A 23,632-nucleotide genomic window follows, 5' to 3' on the forward strand; every position below is an offset into this window, starting at 1 on the left:
TGAGGCTTTCACCCATAAATCCCAACTAAGTTAGCACAACAATGGTAAAACCCATCAATATGTACTACCAAATAGAAGCTAATAATAACAAACCACACATACTATTAGCCCTTATTCACACATAACCCCAAAAGGGGGATCTAGCTACACATAAGATAAATAAGCATAGATATACCCAAAATCTACATTGAAATGACTTTTTGAAGATTAAGTGAATGTTACTTCAAACTTGGCACTCCCACAATTCAACAATGAAAGTGAGATAATCCTTCACTTAGAAAGTCTCCAATGTATTCTTCACCTAAAATTTATACAATATTTTCTTCTCCAAGTATGGAGGCTATGAACTTAAGAGCTAACCTAAATTAAGGAAGATATAACATTTTATGATGCTAGGGTTTGAGTCTTTTTGTCAAAATTGGGGTCATCCACGTGCATTTCCAGTTTTTCCCTTGGGCTGTTGTCTTCCGCTAAGCTGCAATTACGTGGGTATAGCCGCAACCGCGTCTATACGTCCACGGTTGATTGACTTTTGCTCGATTGCCACGGTGGCCACAACCGCGGTAACTGAGGCCCTTCTATTCTAGGTCTTCAACTGTACCTTCTTGCTTTCTTTTTGATTGTTTTAAGCTCTAATTTATATCAATCTATCTCCTTAACTTTATGCCTGCAAAGTGTGGATGTTAGTGTGTTTAATCACAATTATGTCTCATTTATTTATTCAAAACAAGGTAATGTGCACGAATGATAGGTGCGAATAAGTTGTAAAATCACCACTCATCAACACCCCTAACTTAAAACCATGCTTGTCCTCAAGTAACACCACCCCTTACTATGAAACACCTCCATCTGTGCCCAATCTTTATGCCTTAAACATCACAAGGACCTCAACTTTAGTCCACACCACAAGTAGCTCAGTGTTCATGTGCTAGGCTAGTTTCACTACACCCCTCATTATAAAATTGCAATATACAAGGATGCGTAAGAGCAACCAAGCACAAGAACTAATACTCTAGAAATAGATTCCTTTTGACCACAACTTAGATATACTCTATTTGTCTCATTGTTTGGGAGGTGACACAATCACCCTCCTTAGCTTGGTTATATGCCAACCTCATGAGATAGATAATTCCATACACCAAACTACCAAATATGCAACAAGGAATTTTAAGTGAAAAAAATCTCCCCCTCACAAAAGAAATATCTATGCAATAAGTGCCATACCCTAGGCTTGCCTCTATTTTCAATTGTCACTACAAAGAAAGTAAATGGTTGGAGATCTTGAAGGACTTTCTAAGCTTGTAACGTAGGTTTAGGTTAGGGTAGGATAACATTTGAGACTAACATGACTACACCCTCTCTTGAACATCTACATCATACAATTTAATCCTCCTTTTTGATTATAGGCCACTCTTCTTTGTTTTCTCTCTTTTATCAAGTCTACTTTTTGTTTCCTTTGCTTACCTATTTCTTTTATTTTTTTTCTTGTAATTTTTATGCAATTATTTCCTTTATTAGATCCTTTTTTTCTATTACTTTATTTTCCACACTTAGGCACATTCGTCATTTTACTAACACTTCATGGCCCCAATCTTCCTTCCATTAACTTTCACCACCATAAACTTAGGCTTTTAGCTTCAAGTTTCATCTCCAAGTTCAATGAGGGTATGGTTCAAAAGAGGGATAAGAAAAATGGATCACGGTTTATAATGAGTTTGCCAACAAAAGGGTCCAAAGGCTCAAAGTGGGTAACTATGGATTACAATTATGCACGACTAGGATTTTTAAGTTAGAGTGGTTTCCGAAGTCACAAAGATGGCCTAAGATCACTTCTCCAACCATATACAATCAAAATTAGCTTTGAAAGACTAATGGGACAAGTCCTAGATAACACAAGTATGCAAGAGATGACAGCAAATAACTCACCACACATGGCATGCAAAATTTGCTAAGGGAGCTTAATGCCCCTCCCACTAGAGACAAAATTGGAGTAACTATTTCTATTCACAAGTTAAAAATTTATGAAGCCACAAAAAGAGAAAAAGTTCTGTTACAACATTGCTCACGTCCGTGCCCTTGATTTTCAAAAATTTTAGATGGAGGGGATTGTTCATCTTTCATTAACACCACATACAATTTGCTAAACTGTGTCTACAACTAAATCCTTAGTCTCATATTTTGACTAAAAATGGACAAACTAACCATATGGATACTCAGACTTCGCCATTGGCGTAGAATATGATCCCAAATTTACACTTTACAATGCTACAAGTTCTCAGACTTCCCTTGCATTCATGACATTTATGCTATAAGAACTCAGAATTCCCCTGCACCTATGCCTCATAACCTGAACACGATGCTTTATCCTTAAGAATGTCGTCACTCAATCCATCATAGGGAAAATCTTGTCATGCATCATCAAAATAAAAATAAATGCTAAAGTAAAAAAGAGAAAAATTAATACTAGAAGAAAAAAATGCTAATGCATAAAACCTGGGTGCCAATCGGGTACCCAAAACATTTAATTTAAGAACAAAATAACAATAATATCCAAAACATCATCCCAAAATAATATCAATAGAAATATTTTACACACAACACCAAAAAAATACAAATTTGGGGGCACCCCCAACTAAAAGAATGTAGTGTCCTCACTGTATGTGCAAGCAAGCAAAAGTAAAAGAGGTTTCCCTGAATATGCATCAAGAGCTATCCTCTCTCGCTGAATCTAAAGTATCACCCTCAGCATCATTAGTAGACCAATCAGCAGAGGCCTCATCCTCACTGTCCATCCTAGGTGAAGGTAGTCGATGGTTGGGCTTGAGCACCTTAAAGATTCCCTTTACCCCATTCTACAGCTTTTTAAAGAATTTATCTTGCTTCTTTTCTCTCTTTACTATTTTCTCATATGAATCCCTGACGTCCCTGTGTGAAGCAGCTAAGGATGAATAAGGTCTCTCCAAATGGGCAATAATGGCTCCCTACTTCCTTTACTCCTTCTTGTATTTCTCATAATTTGACTGAGCTACGTATGAGTGGTGAGCGGTGGAGGATTTTCTCGGTCCCTAAGACAGTTTGGGTAGTAGTTCTCTCACCACCTAAATCTGACCAGAGATGTTATCGAAGGTAGTGGTAGATGAGGGTTTGCAAGAGTCTGTATCCTCTTAGATTGATTTGCTAGATTTCATATTTCTCATTTTTCTTTAACCTGGGGAACCCTCACCTCTAAATTTGAGTGGGAAGATGTAAGGGCCTTGGGGCACCCAAGTATTTATAGCATACTCCTCCACTTGTGCTCTCCTGCATAGATTTGTGATATGGTAAGGGAGGAGAAGATGTGTACCTCTATGATTTCTGAAGTACTCTATTCTGAATGCACAATCTCACCCACATTCAGGGCGATGCCAAAGAGAAGACAGGCCACCTTCCAAGCTCGCATGTCTGTATAATAGTTATGTAATTACATGGCGATACTTGGCTATAGAAGATATTCAGCTAAAGCCTAGACTCATCTGTGAAATCATTCATCAAAATGTCTCTCTTAACAGTGGGCCAAGGAACCTATTTACCAGCACATAAAATATCTGCTATCCAGGTCCCTGGCTCATATGTTTTTGCATGAAACTGCTCCATGTTAGCATCCGAGAGCTTGTATAACTCGTTGATCTGCTCTATCCCAAAGTTCATGCCTTACCCTAATAGTCATTATCGAGTTTGTAAAAGAAGCTACGCTTAGATTAGCGTAGAATTCATATACCTAGTGCTCATTAGCAGCACAGGGGTCCGGGTCAAAACACATCCACCGGTCTGATTAAGTCTATTATGTAAACTTAGGAACTTCTTCTCTACTTTATCTATGTTGATACCCCTTTCAGGGAGTAACTTAGTTTTGTGGAAGTCCGTATTGTAAAAGTTCTAACATTGTGGGGTCATGAATCTGTTGTTGTCAATTTTTTCTATCTCTGAGGTGGTTTAGTACATCTAAGTGGTGCAACTCAGACCAACATTAGTATTGTCATACCAAAACATGCTAGATCAAATAGATAAGCTCATGTGGTAGTGTTATAAAAGGTTTCAGGGGTAGCAAAGGGAGCACAAAAATTTTGATGTCTGCCAAAAACTGCCCTCTAGTATGGCAAAAGCAGAGTGTCTAGTGTGACAGTAGTACCATGATAACGGTCATCAGGACCGCGATCGCGGTACCTGAGACCAAGTTTAACAGTTTGTCCATAGTCTTTGAAATGTAATTTTAACTCCAATTTTTTATTTCGACTAGGTATATCAATATTATAAGAAAAGAATTTAAGCCTAGAGTATGTGATCATAGCCCCAAACTTGAAAATTTTAACATGGAATTTGCATGGTGTACACGTTTATCTCAACCATTTAAGGCCTAATTCTGGGTACTCGAGACTTCCCCATTAGTGTGTACACCAACTACAACAGCTAACATACATTTAATTGTATCAACAAACATGCATTTTGCCATGAGAAAATTACTTTAGGCCTTTCCTAAACTTTAAGTTCTAAGCATGTAATTGTATCCAAATCAAGGAAGTTAAGACAACTTACCAAATTTGATGATGCGAGGGATAAATTGAAACTTAAATATGCAATGCGCCAAAAATTGGAGAGAATTTTGAGAGAAATTAAGAGAGGGGCATGGGAAGAACATGCATTTATATGGTCATTTAAACTAGTTTGACCGTGATCATGGTCCTAGTTATACGGTCGCGGTCACACGGCCTCCGCGTTCACGGTGGCACGAAACACGATCGCGATAATTGAGACCAAGCAACCGGGTTTCCTGCACTTCTTGTTCAGTCCAAATTTCCAATTTCACATGTTCCTTTTTCAAATTCAACCAAAATTTCTCTTAGCATCAACATTTCATGGATTATGCATGCATAAACAAAAATGAAGTCTACTCTATCATGGATAAATAAAAAGGATACGGGCCACTTTTTGTGGCATAATGAGATGTCTCCCATCAAGCGCTTAGTTTAACATTGTAGCACAATGCTTTCACCACCCCATTTTATGCTTTCACTTAGAAGATTTGAATCTCCATCCCAACTTTTAATGAATATGCAATGAGCGGCAAAGAGGCAAAAGATTCAAATCTTACAAGATGAGGATTGGAGGAGGTGATGAAATGGCAAACAAGCTTCGATCTCGACATTTTGAAGATTTGAACCTTTTACCCAAATTTATGTTAAACTTTCAATTTGGCTCCTTGGGTAAAAGTGAGCATATCAATAGGCAATTCCTTGTACACTGGAAGTTGAGTTCCTTGGCCATTTATGGGTGGGGTTCCATATGCTCTTTAGGAATGTCAAACTCCAAAATATAAGAATCAAACTCCTTCTCCCCAAGATTCACCATTTGTTCAAAGGGATAGATCTTCATCACATCCGCTATGCATAATGTTGAAAAGTGGTTTGAACGAGCCTAACCCCTAACTCTGGATTAGCCTCCTCCGAAGTATCTTCACCCTAAAATGAACTAGAGTCATCATAAAAGATTTGTCTTAATTCTTCTCTTGACTCTAGTAGCATTTTCTTTAAATGGGATTCTTTTTCCTCATATGACTCGGTAGATTGGAAAGTTACCGAGGGGCCTTCTAAACCAATCTCATTATCGTAGCTTGATTTCTCTTCTTGATTAACCTCCTCTTGGAGAATGGGCAAAGTAGTGGTACTTTTAAGCTTTTTTTTTTTTGCTCATTTCCTTCATTTTTACACTTTTCCTTCTTAATGCCTCTTGATGCATGTATTCTAGATTTTTCCCTGCTGTATCCAACCGATCCAAAATAGCTAGTGGCCTTGGGTCAATGCTATTGGACTCTTTTTTGGTTTAATTTTGGAATTTTATTAATAACCCACAACGAAAAGTGTCTTTACATTAGATGGACCAACCCATCATTATTTAAAACAACCGAGAAGGCCCAACCCATTCTGAAATATACCCAGCCCAATCCCGATTGCTATTACATATAAAACCATCTAAGGGTTTCCTAATTTCTTCTTCACTCTTCACCACAGCATATCCTACTTCTTCAACTAAGATGTATTGTCTTTCACTATGTGTAACTTGGAATTCATCATGTATCTTCTATGGGTTATCAATCAAGTACCATGGACTGAAGTTGCTGCTGTATTTATCAACTCTCAAAAGTTGGTGGCTTCTCTTCTGGTATGGTTTTAGTTTGTTCTCTTCTTCTATTAATAAACTGTTTCACTTCTTCCAGGTGTGCTCTCTGGTGGATGGGATGCAGCTCTTATTTTTTTGCTAGTTAGAGGGTCTCGAGTTCCTGGATGAAACTTCAGATCTGAGTAAGCTATTCCTCCCATCCTTTATCTTTCTTTTCAATTTTCATGCTTCTTTACCCGAATTATACTAATCTTCATTGTAGTTGCTGCTGGGATAGAGATAATGGTATGCTTGGACCCGCATGTAATTTGTAGTATTCTATCTAGGTGTTTCAGCTGCAATCTTACCTGACCCTCCCCTTTTGCTGCGAGTCCTTTTTGAAGGCTTACATAGATTAGGCTAGAAAACATCTTTCCTCTTTTTGTTAGTTTCCTTATTTTAAATATATGGTTGTGTATCTCTGAACACTGTAGCCTATTTATTCTCTTGTTACTCGCATCCTTATGTAAGGACATTATAATTTGTCACTATTTAATATTTTCCTACCCATTACCTCTAATTGTTGAAAATTTGAAATGGCAAATCCACTCTGTCTATGGCTAAGTTAGTTAGATGATCAACCAACTGATTGCCTTCTTCAGAATGTGTTGATACTGTACTTGCTTACTATTCACGAGTTTTCATATTTTCTCAACATAGTCTATTACATACCAAGGACAAGTCCATTCTTTTATTAGAATTTTTTGCATCAGTAATGATTTAGTTTGAATGATCACTTTCCCTTTATGTGTTTGATCTGCATGAATAGCTGCTTGTAGATTAGCATTATCCTCAGCTTCAACATTTGTTGTATCTCCCATCTTAGCTCCTTCTGCATAAACTAAGTCTCGTTTCTCATCCCTTACATAAAAGGCATATGAACTGAACCCTAGGCTGCTTTTGGATGCCTCATTTATATTGTATATAACCCAACCCTTCTCTGGAAACTTTCACAACACTTTATTAATCTTCATTTTTGTTTTTTCTCCCTTCTAGCTCCTTTAGCATATCTAGCTATCTACTGGGAAAGACTTGTCTTGGATTTCTTACCTTAAGTAAAAATCCCACATTTCTTGTAATATTAAATATTACTTTGTGGAAAGATAAGTTTTTACCATCACGCTTTAAGCTATTCCTTTTTTTTGAATTTCCCTGCTGATCATGCTTGGTAAAGACTGAAAATAAGGCTTGATTCTCCCTTTGACTTCCTCATTCCACCATGTAAGAATAGTTTCTTTGAGTTTTAATCCCTCTAATAGAATACCTGTACATGAAGCAAAATAGGACCAAGTCCTGTTAGCTAAAGGTGATCTGAGAAACACATGAGCAATAGTTTCTTGATCAAGATAAATACAACACCAATATTTAGTTGGTCCTTCAATTCCCCGTCTTCTCATAATAGAATCTACTAGCACCTTTCCCTTTCATATTCTCCACATTAGAAATACCATTTTGAAAGGTAATCCCTTAACCCATATAGTTTTATACATTAAGTTCTTTTCTTGCCTCTGTCGAATATACTCCCATGCTGACTTAACTATGAATTTTCCAGTAGTTTCCAACATCCAAATAGGAATATATCTTACTCCTTCAACAATTGTAGGCCTCATATTAGTTAGGATATAATTGACAACTTCCTGATGTAGTATCTTCATTAGTACCTGCTCATTCCATTGGTCTTCTCTGATTAAATCCTTGACCACTTGTAGTCTACCATCCAAATACCTATTGTTCTGCATATATATATATATATAAGTCACCATTATCAGTCCAGTTATCAAACCATATACTAGATTGTCCACGTCTGATCTTCCATAGAATTTGGTGCTCCACTAAATCCCTAGCCTGCAGAATTTTCTTCCATACCGAAGATCCAAAACCTGTTTTCCACACTATTTCATTAGGATGCTATTTTATGCAGTATTTTTTATGCATAAACCTACTCCAAATAGAGTCTTTAGTTTGAAATTTCCACTACAGCTTGTAAAACAAAGCCATAGATACATCTTGTACCCTTCTAAACCCCAAACCTCCTTCTGTTTCTGGAAAGCATAAAGAAATGCCCCTTACCCAATGTCTACTTCTTCCACTAATATGATTTCTCCAGAAAAATTGAGCAAACATCCTCTGAATTAAGCTCAAAACATTATCAGAAGAATTCATTACTGAGAGACAGTGAATGGAGATAGATTGTAGGACATGCTTAATGAAAGCTGCTCTTCCCCCATATGACAATAATTTTCCTTTCCATCCTTGTAGTTTATTGCTAACCTTATGCATAATAGGTTCATAGAAATCTTTCTTCTTCCTTATATGAAATATAGGATACTCTAGATAAGTAAAGGGAAATTTCTTTTTATTTATCCCTGTAACAACCTCCGCCCTTTCCACACTCCCCTGTGACACTCCTTTATGCAAATAAGTTGTACTCTTCTCTTTATTGATCTTAATACTTATCTAAAGTATCAATTACTTTCTTCAGAGTATTCAGGTCAACTTTGCAAAGAATGATTATATCATCAACAAAGGAAAAGTAATTCACCTTTGGACTTCCATTTGGCATCCCAAAAGATTTAAAACTCTTAGTACACATTAGGGATTTTAAAGCTCTAGAAACCACCTCAGCTGCTAATATAAAGAGTGTAAGTGATAAAGGATCACCTTGATTTAAGCCTCTAGTTAACCTAAAAAACCCTTTAGGTTGTCCATTCAGTAGTATTGAGTTCCAATTATTTTCTACTAATCTGTACACCATATCAATTATTAATTCTTAAACCCAACTTTCCTCAATACTTTAGAAAGAAACAACCAATCCACTGTATCATAATCTTTTATCATGTCCATCTTAATTACCATGTTAGGAATTTTACCTCTTTTCCTAATATCAGTTATGATCTCTTGTACCACCAGAATATTTTCTGCAATATTCCTCCCTTGAATAAATCCTGATTGTTCTTTAGAAATAATTTCAGGCAACACCTTCTTGATCCTTTCATGACTTATTCTGGAAAAAATCTCATTCACAAAATTACTCAATGAAATGGGTCTCATGTCATAGAAATTACTTATTACTAACTTTTTGGGCAGAAGTACCAAGTTTGTATGAGTCACAAATTTTGTAGTTCATTCCTACAAAAGAAAGCAACCACCATTTTATGCACATCTTCCTTAATAATATCTCAAATATCCTGAAAGAATGCTCCAGTCATACCATCTGGGTCTGTTGTACTATTTCTATTCAGCCCCAATACAATCTCTTTCACTTTGTGCATCTCTGGTACTTTGTTAAGGTCTTCATTTCGATTGTCATTAAGTATTATTGGTAATTCCTCCAATATTTCAAAATAAGTAGTCTCTTTCTCTTTAGAGAATTGCTTTTGGAAGAACTGAGTAGCAGCTTCTGCAATCTGATTTAGATCTTCCAGCCATTCCCCCTCATCATTCTGTATTCTTTTCAGCTTGAGCCTGTTTCTTATGCCTTTTACCACTGTGTGAAAGAATTTGTTGTTTATTTCACCATCCTTAAACCACGCTAATCCAACTTTCTAATTCTAAAATTCTTCTTCCCTACCAAGCTGTAAATTGAGCTGAGTCTGAGCTTTGAAAATAAATCTCTATTTGGACCTGAAGGATTCTCCTCAAATTGCTTCTCCATAACTTTAATCACTTTCTTCGGAGTAGCAATCTCTTGAAAGAATTACTAAAGCACTCCTTCATCCATTTAGTTAAAGCAAACTTTACCCTTTCATCTTATGGTAAAACATAATAAAAGGATTACCCATCACATCAGTCTTCCAGTTTTCTTGTATTATCTTCAGACAAGAATTCTCCTTTAGCCACATGTTTAAGAGCCTGAAAGATTTGGAGATGTTATCCTTCATAGTACTGAAGTTGATTTTTAAAGGAGTGTGATCAAAACACTTCTAAATAGATGTTCAACTTCCAGTACTGGAAATAAATCATGTAAATTCTCATTAACCAAAACTCTTTCCATCCTTTTAAAAATACAATTTTCATCTGTTCTTCCATTCCACCAAATGTACTTGCTCTCCTTGAACCCCGGTTCGTCTATATTACACATGTTTAATGCTTGAAATCTGCAGTTTCTACTATAGTCACTGGTAATTCTCCCAATTTCTCTTCGTAACTAGTTATGACATTGAAGTCCCCACCTACCAACCAGGGATCTTGAATTCCTTGAGCCAGTTCTTCAAGTGATTCCCATAATAACAATCTCTCACCTTGGATACATTTAGCATAAATAAGTGATACTATAACTATCACCCCTACTTATTGATTCTCTAATTTAACTATGAGTTGCTATTCTTCATCTCTTAAAACTTTACAGACAATATCAGCTCTAAGAATGCCCATATTTTTCCTAAAGTATTAGAAATTGAGTGCTATATTCCTAACATTCTCCTATACTCTTCAATATCTTTGCTATCTTAGAAAGGTTCCATTAGCCCTATAAATGCAAACTAATATCTTTTATGTAATGTGATCAGTCTTGTAAAGGCCTTCTGAGTGTTGACTGATCTAATGTTCCATATAAGAGCATTCATTTTGACTAATTGTTTTGTGAACTCCTTGTCTGCATTGAACTTTCTTTAACTCCTTTGTGTTTTTCCTTTTACATACCCCGATTTGTTTTCAACTTATCTATCTGCTTAGGAGATAGATTCCCTTCAAGCCCCACTTTGTCAATCGTATCCTTCAAATCATCTTCATCCAACACTACATTATCTTTGTTACTGGAGGTAATCTGTTTTTCAACTTGAATTGCTAAAGGAAAAATGTCCTCCATCACATCCATACATCTTTGATACCCTCAAGTTTCAAAATGGCTCACTGCATATCCCCCTTATTATTTCCTTTTAGACTTTGTTATCTTGTTGTATTATCATTGAACTCCACCTCCTCCTCATCAAGTTCATCCTGTTTGCTCACTTTGTCCATAGATTTCTTTGTTGTTTTGTCTTTCTCTGATTTGCCAAAATTCTTAGTAGCCCAATATTTTGTACTTTCTTTATTCATCTGTTGCTTTACCCATTGTCACTTTTTTTAGCTAATGTTTCCTTTTGAATTTTTCTAGTATAATTTCGGGATATGAATAATTAGAGTTTTAATAATTATTCATGGATCTTGGGATTATGCATTACTAACGGAGTGACATGCGTATGTTAATAGCTAACTTTATTATTAGTAGATTAAGTACGGGTAGGTTTGGTTATAGGTTTTGATGTTAGTCTTTCAACAAAACACTAAACTTTCACCTGTTGATTCTTTTGAATACCTAATGGGTGTGTTTAACAATTGGTAACCACAACCTCAATCTGGCCATCCTTATTTCTAGGATAATACCCATGGTATAGTCAACTTCATAACCACCCTTATGTCTAACATAGTAATAGATTAGATGACTACACATAATTGTCTACCATTTCTTTGGTCTCCACATTCCTCTTTCAAGGATGATATGGATTCCCAAAATTCACCCAAAACCCTTCTTTCCAAGATGGCCTTAAGTTTTCTAGAGTTTGGAGATTTCACCCATCAAACCCATGTGGGTATTTGAGGCTTTCACCCACAAATTCCAACCAAGTTAGCATAGCAATGGTAAAACCTATCAAAATGTACTATCAAATAGAATCTAACAATAACAAACCATACACACTATTAGCCCCTATTCACACATAACCCCAAGAGGGGGATCTAGCTACACATAATATAAATAAGCATAGATATATCCAAAATCTCCATTGAAATGACTTTATGAAGATTAAGTGAATGTTACTTCAAACTTGTCTCTCCACAAATCAACAATGGAAGTGACCTAATCCTTCACTTAGAAAGTCTCCAATGTATTCTTCACCTTAAATTTATATAATAATTTCTTCTCCAAGTATGAAGGCTCTGCACTCAAGAGCTAAACCTAAAATTGGGGAAGATGGAATATCTTATGATGCTAGGGTTTGAGTTTTTTTGTCAAAATTGGGGTCAGCCACGTGCATTTCCAGTTTTTCTCTTGGGTTGCTATCTTACGCTAAGCCGTGATCGCGTGGGTATAGCCGCTATCACGTCTATGCAACCGTGGTTATCTTTCATGACCGCGGTTGTTAGACTTCTGCTCGGCTGCTGCAATCGTGGTCGCTAGACCATTATCGCCGTAACTGAGGCCCTTCTGTTCCAGGTCTTTAGCAACACTTTCTTGTTCCCTTTTTGATCGTTTTAAGCTCTAATCCACATCCTTATATCTCCTCAACTCTATTCCTGCAAAGTATGGATAGTAATGTATTTAATCACACTTATGTCTCATTTATTCATTCAAAATAAGGTAATGTGCACGAATGATGAGTGCCAATGAGTGGTAAATCACTATTCATCAATATTGTTGTGAGCATCCGAGAGGATAAAAATCTTAAGTCAAAATCACAGGTGTGGACGACTCTAAAAAGGGACGCAGCACAATGTGGAACTTTTTCTTAGCAGCAAATGGACATAGTCTAGAGAGGAACGTTAAACTCTTTGGATGCGAGCTAATGGATAATCGCCACTACCATCAAATCATACTCCTGATAGAAGGCATGTGGGTACTTTGAGATATTTTAGTTTTATCTTCAGTCTCGGGATATTTCTAAACTCATACCAAGGGTAACCCTTCTTTCCTTCAAATTCAAGTGACAATATAGTAAGAGTTTTGGAAATTATGTCTATATAAGCTCTTACCTATGGATGTGAAGGATCCCACATTAATGGTTAAGAGGTTACAAGCCTATTTTTCGCAACTCAATTAACTTGTCACTCATCTCGAGCCAAAGATTGTCTAAAATAAAGGACTATCTTTTCTACCGATTGAGTCAAACTGTAGCAGTTTGATTTCCTAAGTCGCAGCGATATATATGTTGGGCTCTATGTTGAAAGCTCTACTACATTCCAACCTCCCCCCAGTCCTCTTATTTCCCCGCTTTCCAATTTCACCAAAATTTAGAAACTAGGATAGCTTGTGAATTTCTTGAAAATCGTGCTTTAAAATCAAGCTTTATGAACTACAAGTGGCCTCATTTCTCATATAACCTGAGATATATAGGAAAACTGATACCGAGGTTCAGCCATAACTCCACAAAACTTGTGTGAAAACCAACCTCTTTCAGAAACGAATTTGTGATCGGACGAAAATTAGGAACATCAAACTCCCTTTGCCTAGGGCTACTTGCATCCACCCAACCCAAAGGGAGGGGACAGTTGTTGACACCTAATTTTTACCCTCCACGACTAACTTTAATCCTGAGTTTCTTAAAATTTTAAATAAGATTACAACATTTATTTTATCCTGATAAAAGCTTTTCAAAGTATATATTTAGGTAATTTCGCCATTTTAAGTAACAATTATATAGTTTCGTATTCGCATATATAAAGTCGTATATGACTAAATTATAAATAAAATTGACTAAAGATTCAACCCAGTTAGGTTATTTCTAATCTAATTGAGGTTATTTTCAAAAATAAATCCAAAACCCTCTTAACCCAAATGACCACCAGCCCATTTCAACATTAGTGGCCCAACCCAGCCTTTCCCTTGACCCGCTCCAGCCCAACTCCCCTTATCCCTTCCCCTGACCGGATAAACAACAAAAAAACAACGAATCAACTAACAAAAACCGACCAGCAAGAAGCAACAGTTATCATACAACGCACAACAATAATTTCAACGGCAAAACTGACATCGGACATCAACAACAATTTGGAGGACAACAACTCAACAGCAACCCGATTTTAACCCAACGACTCCGACAGAAAACAACAACTGCGTACCAAAAGAAACTCGGCTCGCCCCTGACCCGATTTCAGTCAGCAAATCCGACATCAGCAAACCCCAAAACATCCCATTTGAATTTCAAAATTGTACGATTCTGTATAATTCCAGCTTATCTACCTTATCCTCTTATCTCAAATTCAAATCCCTCAGTAAATTCCCAAATTACCCTCATAATTCCTTGTTCCCACATCAATCGTTCTCAATTTTTACATTCCAAAAATCCCTATAAATACTCCTTCATTTCCATTGTTAAAGGGGAGAGGTCAGATAGTCGAGAACCCCGAAAAGCGTGGGATTTTGCTAAGACCAAAGATTTCGGTGCTAAGGAATTTGATAAGACTCATTTGAGCTTGAAATTCTAAGATATGGAATCGATTTTGTTTTCCGGTGGTGAGCTCAAAATTCTAAACTAAGGAATCGAGTTTGTTTTTCGATGGTGATTCCGACGATGTCTCATAGTCCGGTTTGCTGCCCTAAAAAAGGTAACATAACTCTTTCATTAATATGTTGGCTTTTCGTATTCTTTTTCTTTTTTCTAGTAGCAATTTTCGTTAAAAGTGATGCTGGGACTATCTGTTGCAGTGCCTTGAAGGCCATTGGCTTTGTGACTGATGTTCTTGTTATTTTTTATTTTGTTATCTAGTTTTTCTTTCATAAAAGATCTGCTTTAACATTATTTGTTAGCTGTACGATTTCCTTCTCTGGATGTTGTTTGGTTCAATTAATGTTCAGTTTAAATGAATTTTTGTTTAGCTTTCTTCTGAGTTCAGGATGTTATATGTGATGTTGTTGAAAAATATTCATCGCACCATTTAAATGTAATATTTCCAACTTTGAGTTCTCATTTTTCGCTTATCTCCATACATCTTCTTTTGAACTTGTACTTGCCGATTTTAGTCCTAGATTAGTTCATCGTGGTTTTAGTTCTTTGTCTGGTTGTTGTTTCAAGTTGATTCATTCCTCTATTAGTGGGTTTTGCATCTATGACACTTGAACCAATGCCTAGTCTTTATGGTGTCTTTCTCGTCAGAATATTCAAACTTTAGTCAAATGAAATTAGTCGAGCTGTTTCAATTGCATCGCTAGGAATGGAATGATGATTTACTTGTTGGTTTTTGAAGTTTTGTCAACTGTTGGCTGCTCCTCTCTGCTAAAAATATTTTCTGAAGCTTAATCCCCTATCTAGGTTCAAACCAAGTGCATAAGACCTGATGTTTTAGCATTAGAATTCTCTGTGACTTCCCAAATATTATAGCATAAGTCATGCTCCTTCTAATTTGATTTGTTGTATGTTACCTCCCTAAAGCTGGTGCAGCCATATACGTTCGCATAATTTTAAATCAGGAAAGTAAATGTTTTAAGTCAACTATTAGTGTGGATTAGTGAGCAGTGACTAAATATATTTTCTCATTACGTGCTTTAAAAATGGATCGAGCCGGCTACAGTTCGAATCTAAATTGATATGTAAAGGTTAGCCTGTTAACTTTTACAATTGGCGACAGTCAAATATAAAGGTATGATTATTTATTTGACTTCGAAACCACCATGCGACAGTTATAAAAAGATTGTTTTTAATGACCTCAGATATAGCATTAGATGAACCAGAGAATTGACATTCTTTAGACAGCTAAAGTTTGTTACTTTTTTTTTTTCATGTGAAAAGTAGCATTAGTTAATTATTCCTAGTCATAGTATTGTATTGTGGCTTCAATTCGAAATCATGTTTTATTTTGGTCGGGTTTCTGTAATCTATGTGCCTGCTAGAATTGATCTTCTTAGATGAGAATACACTTCAAAGAGGAATTTTGGACAGAATGTCAAAATCAATTAATTGAATGTGTTCTTTGTTATATTATTCATACAATGTTAGATCTCTGTTGCATCACACACTAACCTTTATCTCTTCTTTGCAATGCATGAACCACCCGAGTCCATGGGACTCTCCCTCCTGCGTTTTTGGAGTTGAACCCTCTCTCTCTCAAGTCAAGCTTAAATTAGTCCGAAGTGGACTGATTAGAAGGAGAATAACGCAGGTATACACTGGTATACATTAAGTATACAGTAGTATACAAGTGATATGTGGATCGGGAGAGCAATAATACAGGTATTGCTGCAAATATATGGAAAATACAAAGAAGAAAGGTACTGATATACGCTGAAATATACTAAAAATGCAGCAAAAAGAGGACCGGTATACAATCAGTATACAATTGATATACACAGCTGAAAAGGCTGAAAATCCACAAAAATGGGCCCAAAAATCTGGGCAAATGCTAATGGACCTATCTGAGGTCGAAAACTTAACTTCTCTTCTTTAGTTTATTTATACTAAAAATTAAACAAATACGCAACTTATGTTTTCAATATTACAAAAAATTTCAACTCCCAAAATATATTACAAAAATTCCAACATATACACAGAATGCGATGTATATGTCGGCTATGTTATGTATATTAAGAGGGAGAGAGAGTAAACTAATTAAAAAAGTGGGACAGTGCAATTACTTTCAGAAGAGTAAGTATTTATTTATACTTTATACTAAAATTCATATTTGATTACTTGTTTGTAATGAACTCTCAAATTTAGTTGTATCGAATTAAATTCCCTTTTGAATTGTCAGTGGTATTTTATCTTTATATTTTTCTTTCTTCGTAATTCATCATGTAGTCTAAATTCTTGAATTAATAAAATCATGCTCTTTGTGGTTTCTTTAGGATGAAGCCTGTTAGAAATCAAAATGACATTTTATTTCATCAACGGGTTAACTTAGTTTAAGTTAAAGAGGATTTTCTTAAACATAAAAAAATAGATTTCCCTTATGAAAAACTGAAACCTTTTTATAATTGGTCAAAATTTCATAATTTTTTTTTCTTTTATTGAAATAATTAATTTTTTCAAATTAATGAAAGAATTGGGCTTAAGTTAACCTTTCCTTTTGAGAGACTTTTTCCTCTATCTAAATAAACAACATTTCCCTTGAATAAAATGAATGTCATGTTTGCAAACATGAAAAGGTTAGCCGCATTTTTTTTTTTAAAAAAATAATAATAAAAAAAATTGTCATGTCCTTATAAATTAGTCAAATATTTTTTTGGTCAATCGTTTTTAACGAACGCTTTTGAATGTCTTAAAAACCTTCTCAAGGTGTCAACTTGGATCCTTACCCTTTTTCTCTGATTTTAAGTATTTGTTTCTATTTCTAAGTCTTTAAATACTTTTGGTTTTTCTTGATATTTCCTTAAAAAATCAAGTGACGACTCTGTAATGTCTTAAATTGTTTCAAATTTTTCTTTAAGGTTTTGAAATAACTTAATTAGTCGAAAATCAATGTTTTTCCAACCCTCGAAGCCAAAAAGGGATAAACCAATAGTCAGCACATTGATCTGGATACAATTGGGTCCTTAAGACTCGAAATGACACGTTACGACTCATAGAGAGAGTTATAGTCTGGGCAGTGAGTTTGAAAACTTAGAAATTTTTCAAGGACCGAATCCGAGGTGTTTCATTCTCCCCCTCTTAGGATCATTAATCCTCGAATGATGAGACAAGGCATCCCTTAGCATGAGTTAACACGGAATACAACCACACTTACCTTAATCAAAGACAACACGGAATACAACCACACTTACCTTAAACAAAGATAGATAAAAAGGATGTCAAGGAAATCCCAATTTCCATTAATAAGTTAGAAAATAAAAGTGCCAAGATAAACACATACCTTAAGCACGATTATCTGGAATGGGGAACAAGAATGGGTATTTGGACTTCATGTCCTATTTAGCTTCCCATCTCTCTATGAATGGAAAAGGGGTGCTGCCCCTTTCTCTCTTTTTACAGCCTCGTGGACAAGTAGCTTTTTAAACTTATGGTTCCTCTATAAAATCTTCGCCGAAGCCACATCCTTATTCCGCAATTGATAGACTTGCTGATCAAAAATCTCAATCGGGATTTCCTCATACGATAAGGAGTCTGAAACACCGACATTTTCCAATAGAACCACCAAGGAACATGAAAAACCGAGTGAACAAACTCCAAACAAGGAGGCAACACTAACTCGTAAGCTACATTACCCACTCTTTTCAAAATCAAATACGAACCCACATAACGGGGACTGAGCTTTCACTCTTTTCCAAAACACATTGCTCCTTTTATGGGAGATACCTTAAGAACACCCAATTAACAACTATAAATTCCAACTCTATTCACCTCATATCCGTATAGTACTTTTGGCGACTTTGGGTGGTCTTAAGCTTATCCCGAATCACCTTCACCTTCTCTATAGCCTGATGAACTAAATCAGATTGAATAATTCATCCTTGCTAACCTCAAAACACCCAGTAGGAGAACGACATCTTCTACCATACAAAGCCTCAAAACGAACAATCCCAATGCTAGAGTGATAATTATTACTATAAGTGAACTCGATGAGATGCAAATGATAAACCCAACTACAACCAAAGTTGATCACACAAGCCCGAAGCATATTCTCCATTGTCTGAAAGATCCTCTACACTTGTCCATTTGCTTAAGGGTGGAAAACGATGCTAAGGCTCACATTAGTTCCCAAACCTCTCTGAAATAAATGCCAAAAGTGAGATTAAAATTGAGTACCTCAATCAGATATGATGGAAACTAGAGCATTATGCAACTTAACGATCTTCGAAATGAAGAGCTCAGCATAATCCCCCGTCGAATAATTAGTCTTCACTGGTAGAAAATGAGCGGACTTGGTCATTCTATCCATAATGACCCAACTCGAATCAAACTAACTACGCAACTGCAGAAGATCGGTAAAGAAATCCATATCAATCATTTCCCACTTCCACACAGGCAACTCGATTTCTTGAAGCAATCCACTAGGCCTCAAGTGCTCCACCTTCACTTGCTGACACACTAAGCACTTAGCCACAAAATTATACACATCTCCCTTCATGTTATTCCACTAGTATATCTCTTTTAAGTCATGGTACATCTTTGTCAAACCAGGATGAACAGTATACCTGAGCTAATGAGCCTCAGCCAAGATACTTTCTCTCAGCCCATCAATATTAGGAACACACAACCTAGCTTGGTACCTCAGGATACCATCATCACCAATCTTAAAAGTCATTACTCTCTGCTGACCAACATCATCCTTGATCCGCGTTAAGATATGATCCAAAACTTGTTTCTCTTTCACCTTCGTACCACCACCTCTTGCATAGTCACATATCTATATTTGAAGTCTAAGAAATGAACCCTAAGATTTTCCAAACGGTGAATATTCTTTACCAAACCTCGCTTTTCCTCATCAACTTGAGATGAGATCCTGAAATATCCTGGGTTTTAACACTTCAAAAATTTCTTGGAATTCCATTCTCTGGACCCAATACGACTCATGGGTACGAGCCGTATGTTAGGGTAGGAGTGGTATGGTCCTGTCGTATGCTGACCAATGTTAGTTGGTGTGATGGTTTTGGTCATTGGAATGGGTATAACTAAGGGTTATAAGTCGTATGGCTCTGTACGAGTCATATGAAGGACTCCTATAGTGGGAAGTGTTTGATCCTCCTGGTATTTCATTCTGCCAGGGATACGGGTCATGGATATGAATTATATGCTATGGGTAAGACTTGGTTGGATGAATCACAGACTGGACACTATTTGTGTAACACCCCAAAACTTAGTCTCGAGACGTCACACGGTGCTCAAGACAATGAGTAGCCTTAAACTAACCCTATATGCCTTCTACTAAATCTAAATCTCATAATAGTGGAAATATAGACATAAAAGTCATACTAAATGCAGAAATTGTCTGAAATAGCTAAGAATAATCTGAATATAATCTCTGAAAACCAAATACTATAAGTCCGAATCAAATCTAGTAGTCTGACAAGCCTATACTACTAATAACTAGAGAGTCACTGGGACAGACCCTCAGCTAACTAAAACTGTCTGAAAAGAAATACTAAATCATATAGACTAATAAGCTGCAAAATTTGAATGAATAAGTCCCCAAACTATGAGGACTCACCAACTGTCAGATGTAGATGGAGATGCTCGAACTACCCACGCTGTTGATATTGAGCACCTGAACCTACATTATGAGACAATATAACACATTGACGTATATGCGGATCAGTACTTTGAGGATGTACTGAGTATATGGGGGTGAAATGCATAAGTAAAACATTATCTCATCATCATAATTTGTAAAAAAATGCATGCTAAATGTAAATGACTCACATAAGCTAAAATATCTGAAATACTGAAATCTGTAATCATCAATAGCAAAACATACTTTATGAATCTAGTGAGTCATAACATTTAGTTCTAAAAGTTGCACTAATGTTCTTTCTGTAATTCATACTGTCTAAGTGTAAAAGGACTCAATTCTATATCTGAAATCTGAAAGTTGAAATCTGTAGCTAATATCTTTTTGTAAAGCATAATCTGAATAAATTTGTGAGCCTTTACACTTAGTTTTCTAAAACCTTTTTTGTTATTCTTTTCTAAAAGTCTTTACTGTTAGGGAAAACTGTTCTGCAAGGGATATTCTTCTAACAGACATAAACCATGTGAGCTAACATGGAGTCCAATGTCTTGTTCACCTAAGGGGAAAACCTCACGATGAGGAGAGGTGTCATACTCTTGCCAAGGAGTATAACCTGAGCTAAGTGATCACATCTGTAACTGTCACCCATATTGGAATGGGAATAATCTGATAATCTGTACCTAGGTTGGCTACGTAGTTCTGTGGAAGATAGGGTACGCTAATCCCACACTTCCCGCTCGGTGCTAAATACTACTTCCTTTAAATCTACGTTCATTCTATTGGAAATCCACTTTAAAAACTAGTATAAGGGTTATTATAAAACTAGTTATGCATTTATCTGATTCAATATGTAAGCAAAGATAATTTGATTACTGTAATCTATAATAAATCTGTAGAGTGGATTCCAAAACTTATCTGAGGATCAAAAGATCAAAGCTTTATTGAGAATCTGTAAATAATCTGATCATAAGATGCTTAAAGCACCATCTTTCTTGAAATATCAACTTATAAACTTGGGCTTGATAACCCATGCATCAAATACATGTTAAAACATCATAATAGTCATGCTTGATAATGAAAACAATGATAGTTCATCTCAAAATCTGGAAATTACCGGAATAGGCATGAAAATATGAATATAGACATGCAATTCATCTTCTAAAACACTTGAAATCTCATAATCTTGCAAATAGCAATAATGAGTATGAACCCTAATTCAAATCTCATGAATATTCATTCATAATCACATGAAATTGTGATTAAAACTTGGTTTTGGGCACAAGGATGAAAGAAGATCCTTATTCATAAACCCCATATACCTTGGTAGATGATTGGATGAAGAATCTTGAATTTTGGATTCCTATTTGAGTTCTTGAAGATGAGTGCTTGATTATCTTGTCTTGGGAATTCTCAATTTGAAGCTTTCTTGGAGAAACAATGGAAGATTTTAATTTCTTGGAGAAGAAGCTTTGGATCTCTAGGGTTTTTCTTTGAGAGACATTGGTTGAAAATAAGCATAATAGGCTTAAAATAAGTTTAATCTTGTGTTATTCACGAATTGGGGGTTCGAGAATTGACCAAAATGCCCTCTTTAAACTTTAATTGGAACTGGAAAAGGGAAAAAAATCCCGATTTAACAAGCCACCGCGACGGGCCACTATCGCGATGGCTCACTAGAAATTGACATCTGGGACCTGGGACTTCAGTGCGACGCGCCACCATCGCGGTGCTTTATAGAAATGTCATTTAGGCCACCAACGCGATGTGGTACAATCGTGTTGGCCTATTGGAATGTGACAATTAGGAAATTGAACCTATCCACGATGCGAGCTTATCGTGGAAGTTTACTAGAATTCGACAAATAGGAATTTATCCTTCACCGCAATGCGGTGGTTGCCCAGATGGTACGATGCTTTACTTAAATTGCCATAATTTCTCAACCGAGTATCAGATTTAGGAGAATTTGGTATCGATGGATAACATATTCAATTTCTCACACACTAAAGGGTTTAAATATGGAAAATTCCATATGTAATAAAAGTTATTCATTTTTGAAGCTCACTCTTACATTCTAGGAATGAATTTAACCTAGGAAAAAGTATGGGGTATTACAATATCTCCCCCTTGGGAATATTCATCCTCGAATATGGCTAATTAGGCTGAAAATACTGAGGAATCTGAGGCTATAAGCTATCATGCACAACTGAAATAAACTGTATGACTGAATCTCAACATAATGAGTTGTTAAACTGATCTGTGAGTGCATGATTTTACACGAAAATAACTATATAGCTGAATCTGAGGCTGGAAAAGAACTGAATGAAGGAAGACTATTACCTTAGTCTAAATTTGAGTTCGTGGAGAATAGATGAGGATACTTGGTATGCATGTCTGCTTCTGCTTTCTAAGTAGCACCCTCAACGGACTGGTTTCTCCACATAACTTTGACCAAGGGAACTTCTTTGTTCCTTCGTCTACGGGTCTGATGACCAAGAATCTCTACTAAACTTCTTCATATGACAAGCTATTCTAAATATCTATACTTTTTAGAGGAACTATAACGGCTGAATTATCTATGCACTTCTTCAACAGGACACATGGAACACTGGATGAACTGAGGATAAATCTGTGGGTAGCTCAAGCTCGTATGCCACCTTCCCAACAGGACTCAAAATCCGGAAAAGGCCTACATACCGGGGACTAAGTTTCCCTTTTTTGCCAAATATCTTCACCCTTTTCATGGGTGAAACTTTTAAATACACAAGATCATCAACCTCAAACTCAAGGTCTCATCTTCTTACGTCTGGATAAGATTTTTGATGACTCTGAGCTGCTTTCAATCTCTCTCTAATCAACTGAACTTTCTCCATGGCCTTAAACGCCATGTCTGAACCAATCAAAGTGGCCTCACCCACTTCGAACCAACCAACTGGCGATCTATATCTCTGCCCATAAAGAGCCTCAAACGGAGCCATCTGAATACTAGCATGGTAACTGTTATTATAAGCGAACTCAATTAATGGTAAATGCTCATCCCAACTACCTTTGAAATCAAGAACACATGCCCTCAACATATCCTTTAGAGTCTGAATGGTCCTCTCTGCTTGACCATCTGTCTGCAGATAAAAAGCTGAAATAAGATGAACTTGGGTACCAAGAACCTTCTGAAAGGCTTTCCGAAATTGAGAGGTAAACTTAGTACCCCTATCTGATATGATAGATAAAGGAACTCCATGCAATCTAAGTAACTCTCTGATATAAAGCTTGGCATAATCTTCAGCTGTGTAAGACGTGTGAACTGGCAAGAAATATATTGACTTAGCCAATCTGTCTACAATGATCCAAATCAAATCATGATGACAACACGAATGGGGTAAACCAGTCACAAAATCTATATTCACCTCTTCCCACTTCCAAGTGGAGATACCAAACTCTTGCAACGTACCACCAGGTCTTTGGTGCTCTACCTTAACCTGTTGATAAGTTGCACACTTTGCTATAAAAGTTTCTATATCTTTCTTCATACCACTCCATCAATAGATTTCCCGTAAGTCACAGTACATCTTGGTGGTTCCTGGATGAATGG

At 36.3% G+C, this 23,632-nt stretch overlaps 1 long non-coding RNA gene across 2 annotated transcripts; it reads left to right on the forward strand.

The window, feature by feature from the left end:
* The first annotated feature begins 6,026 nt into the window (after positions 1-6,026).
* Positions 6,027-16,631, forward strand: LOC107877848. 2 transcript variants are annotated; one of them, XR_001676586.2, is made up of 3 exons: positions 6,027-6,176; positions 6,251-6,335; positions 6,416-16,631. It is a non-coding gene; the product is annotated as an uncharacterized LOC107877848 (long non-coding RNA). The 2 variants fall into 2 exon arrangements; XR_007049210.1 differs by having other exon boundaries at positions 6,031-6,176; positions 6,251-16,631.
* Positions 16,632-23,632: the final 7,001 nt, after the last annotated feature.

This window comes from Capsicum annuum, unplaced genomic scaffold (assembly GCF_002878395.1).
Source record: "Capsicum annuum cultivar UCD-10X-F1 unplaced genomic scaffold, UCD10Xv1.1 ctg1985, whole genome shotgun sequence".
Taxonomy (NCBI): Eukaryota; Viridiplantae; Streptophyta; class Magnoliopsida; order Solanales; family Solanaceae; genus Capsicum; species Capsicum annuum.